Genomic DNA, 4,900 nt, shown 5'->3' on the forward strand with positions numbered 1-4,900 from the left:
AATAGAATTTGTAATGATCCTTGTGCGGATATATACAAATGCTTGTTTATCTTTCGAAAGATGTTTTGAAAAGATCGTTAATTTTGTAATGATCCGTGTTTGGATGTATACAAAATATTGTCTTTTGGAAAATTCGTTTTAAAAAACAACAGTGTATGAGAATTTTGTTTGTTTTGATTTTGAGCAAGCAAACTAGGAGGTCTACCCTGAGTTAGGAGGTCTTTATCCTTGTTCCCTTTAAAAATCTATCCATTCGTCGGATATAAACAAAAGGTTCGATTTTGTACTCGAAACAGTAGAAATGTAACTTTGATTTTGAAAAGAGTGAAAAGGGGTTACCCTAGGAGGTGCAAATGTGATTGTGATTGAATTCAGATATTTATCTTTGAAGTTAGTGATCTGACGGTTCAGTTTTATCTTTGACATACACGCAGTTTATATGGGTGCTGGAAATTAAAATGCGGAAATGTAAAGTGCAGAAAGTAAATCTACGCTATTACATCGATTGTGCGGGAAATGTAAACTAGCCTATTTACATGAATTTGACATCCTATACATTTATCTAGGAATTTTAAATTGCAAGAAATAAAAGGCATATTTTTGTATTTTTGTGATTTATTTTAAATATAGTTAATGCATTATTAATTAATTTAAAATAAAGAAAAGATGGAAATATGATTAAACCTAGCAAATAAGTTTAAAAATATGTACAAAATGTTTGTTAATTGATTTTAGAACAAAACTAATTTTTTTGGAATTTTTGAAATTTGTTTTTTGGATATTTTAAGTTAATCAAGACATAATTATGCAAATAATTACACAAATAATTAAAACTTAAAGAGAAAATTATCCTAAATATGTACAAAATTAGTTTATGATATATAAACAATATTTAACACAAAGAACAATTTTTTTTATGATTTTTTTGACTAATTAAAATAATTAATAAGCAAATATACAAATACATACTAATTAATTATGAAAAATATTGAAATTTTGAAGAAAAATAAAATATTTTTGTTTCATGAAATAATATATTATTTTAGAAGTTTAAAATATTTTTTGTGGAATTTTTGGAAGTTTTTAACTATTTTTAATTAATTTATCAAAGAAACTAAAATAAAAATAGAAAATAAAATTAAAAATATAAGGATACTGATCTGGTGTGGCAATTAATGAAGGAGCATGGTGAGCTTGCATGTGTGAGGCGTTGGATTGGCTTTGAGATTGATCCAAGGGCACAGATTTGTAGGTGCATGGTATGATGGTGTACACTGAATCCAAGGGGATTCAAAGTCTTTGCAGGGGCCCACGCTGGATTGACCAGCGAATAAGATTTGAGGGAAGGGCCACCTTGGCGCGCTGAAAAGTCAGACGAACCACGCTTGGACGCGTGGTCGTCTTCAACCTCCAGAAGTGAGGTTTTCAGCTTCAAATAGCGGGGGTTTTTAACCTCCCCTATTTGGACGTTAAAATTCCAGTTTTTTAACAACCTATGAACCTGCAAAAAATACGAGTTAGCAATAGAAACAAGTGACCCAGATCCACTAATTAGAGTGTCCTGAATCCAAATATGTCATTTGTTTTAAGGTTTGAAGCTCCTAGCTATGGATACGAAGAAGATGAAGCTTAAACACTCATGGACTCGTTTTAATGGTGGAGCCTGATCCTCACGTTGGAACACTCATGCTAAGGCCCAGATCACACATATAGGTCCCCATAAGGATGTTAGGGTGGTTAGTTTGCAGTGAAATTAGTTGCATATACAAAAACGAAAATAAAACTCATATGTACATGAAGAGCTTTAAGTGCTTTATACGACTCTCATATGTCTATATTTAGAGCTCAATCTTACTCTATAATGTTTGAGGAGATGATTAGAAGTGTTTATTGGTATTGATATTGATTGGAAATTTGAATTTGAAAATTACAAAGTATATGCAAATTTTGAGAACTTTTGTGATATTTCTTGCTATACTCTTGCCCTATTTCGTGTGTCCCTCTTTTGCTGAAGTATGATGCTTCTTTTATAGCCCAAAGTTGCTTGGAACTCAAGCTAAGAAGCTTTGTTGTCTTTGTTGAAAGTTTGATTTTTAAAATATTAAAAATCTTTGAATTGTTGACCAAGCTTGACTCCATTCAATGCTCTTGTCTTGCTCTTCAATTCTTGCAGAAAAAATGAAGATTCCTTGAAGTGAGTCATACTTGGAGGCCAAGCAACCATTATCCATGCATTTTCCTTTTAATTTTAATCTTAAAGTAAGATAAAATTATGCAAAAAATGGCCAATAAAGATGTGGGCTTTGTCTTGGTCGTGGGAGGCCCATAGTAACATGGCAAAGATGTTTGGACCATAAAAACTTGGACTCATTTGGAAAAAAAAACATTTTTGAGCAATGTTGATTTCATGCATTTTCCCAAAATTTAACCAACTTCAACAAGGTGTAAATCCTTCAATTTTTGTCATATGAAGGAGATCTTGCACTTTTTGGAAACCTCAAAGAGTCCTCTAACCAATGTCTTTGGTCTCATATCAAAATGATTTTTGGTTCTCCTTGTGTGTCCATTTGAAAAAAGTGTCTTTTTGTTGACTTTGAAAATGACCTGTAATGTCTTTGGCCATATTTTTCAAATGGTGAATGCTATGACCATGGGATCAATTGCATTTGAAAGATAATTGAATTTCCTTCAAAATGAGCTTTGGTTGACATTTTTTGGATGAAGGATGAGAGAGTTATGATTAGTCAAAGTTGAGTTGACTTTTCAGGCAAAAACCCTAATTTTGAATCTTAGGGTTTTGTTGATTTTTGATCTTTCCTTGATGAATTGTGATCATCCAATGATCAAATGTTGAATCCTTTGACAAAATATGGACTTTGACAAAAAATTTCATTTTTGACTGTCAGTTGACTTTTTTGGTCAAACGGGTCGTCTGTTGACTGTTTGAGCTGCTGACGGTGCGTCTGAGTGAATTGAAGTTTGAAAATTTGTATGATGGTACTTTGAGATGTATGGATGTATATGAAATCCATTTGAGCTCTCAAAACTTGTTGCTCCTGTTAAAACAAGAAAAACCCTGATTAGGGACTGTCTGTATAGGAGGCAGTTAAGCGTACCTGATTTTTGTGCAGTGTTGAGTTTCTGCTAATCATGTGATATTCAGAAGACTTCTAACACAAAAATCTTGGAAATTTGAATTGTGAATGATTGATTTGATTGATTGTACAAATCACTGTGAATTGTGCTGCCAGCAGTTTGGCTGTCAACTGACTGTCCAGGTATTGATGCAGCAGTTAGAGTGAAAAATCAACAGTCAAAGTTAATTTTCTTTTTTTGTTGTTTTTGTTTTATGTTTGAAAAATTAAAGTTATTTACATGACTTGTTAAAAACACAGACATAATAAATAACTAATATATACTGTTACCAGTACAGTCTGAGTTTCCTGATTCTGCGCCTGCAAAAAGATTTAACTCTGTACCAATTGTGTCAGTACTATTTATCTGTAAATAAATAAATAGCATGTGTGAAGTAATAAACAGTATTTGGCGTTTGCGTAAGAATAAATTCAACTGCAAGCCAAATTACTGTATAAGAAAAATTCTAAAAACTAAATATTTCATATGTCAGGATATTTGTTGAAATAAAAATCCATGATTATATGAGACCCTTAATTTTCAGATTGGAGTTTTCTTGAAAAATAGGTGGGCAAATTTTGGGGTATAACACCACTGCTCTTGACCTTAGAACTTACGAAACTTCAAATGGACCTGTCCATCGTGAGCGAAGCTTTCCAGGGAAGAGTCGTAGTCTTGAATTGAATAGGAAAGCTGGGTCGCCAATATTGAAATCTTTCTTTATGATCTTCTTGTCATGCCATATCTTGGTTCTTTCCTTGTAAATGATGGCATTCTCATACGCATTTAAGCTGAGTTCTTCCAACGTATGAATGTCCAGAATACGTTCTCTCCGGCCTTTAAGTAATCTAAGTTCAAGGTTTTGATTGCCCAATAGGCCTTATGTTCCAATTCGAAAGGTAAATGACAGGACTTTCCGTAGACCAATTGATAAGGGGTTGTTCCAATAGGGGTTTTTATAGGCTGTTTGGTAGGCCCATAGAGCATCTCTAAGTTTTGCTGACCAATCTTTTCTAGACAACGATACAGTTTTCTCTAAGATCTGCTTAATTTCCCTATTCGACAATTCCACTTGGCCACTAGTTTGAGGGTGATATGGTGTTGCCACTCTATGTTTTACTCCGTACTTACTTAGAAGTTTGTTGAATATCTTAGATATAAAGTGTGATCCTCCATCACTTATGACTAACCTCGGAGTTCCAAACCTAGGGAAAATGATATTCTTGAATAGTTTGACAACTACCTTGGTATCATTTGTGGGTGATGCAACAAATTCGATCCACTTTGAGACGTAGTCAACGGCTACTAGGATGTACTTATTACCCATTGAGGAAGGGAGGGGTCCCATGAAATCAATACCCCAAACGTCGAATAATTCTACTTCTTGGATGTTACTCAAAGGCATTTCGTCACGTCTTTAGATTTTCCCAGTGCGTTGGCATCGGTCACATTTTGAAATGTAAGTGTGGACATCGCGCCAAACTGTAGGCCAATAAAGACCAACTTGGAAAATCTTGGCGCATGTCTTAGACGTGCTTGCATGTTCGCCATAAGGGGCAACATGGCAGTGTTCAATGACGTTGCCTAATTCTTCTTCTGGCACACATCGTCTGAAGATATTATCTATTCCCCTTTTAAATAGGAGGGGTTCGTCCCAAAAGAAGTGTTTAACATCGCTGAAAAACTTCTTCTTTTGTTGGTAACTTAGGTTAGGGGGTATGATATCAGCGGCCAGATAATTTACAATATCTGCATACCAAGGCGC

Source organism: Vicia villosa, linkage group LG1 (assembly GCF_029867415.1).
Source record: "Vicia villosa cultivar HV-30 ecotype Madison, WI linkage group LG1, Vvil1.0, whole genome shotgun sequence".
Taxonomy (NCBI): Eukaryota; Viridiplantae; Streptophyta; class Magnoliopsida; order Fabales; family Fabaceae; genus Vicia; species Vicia villosa.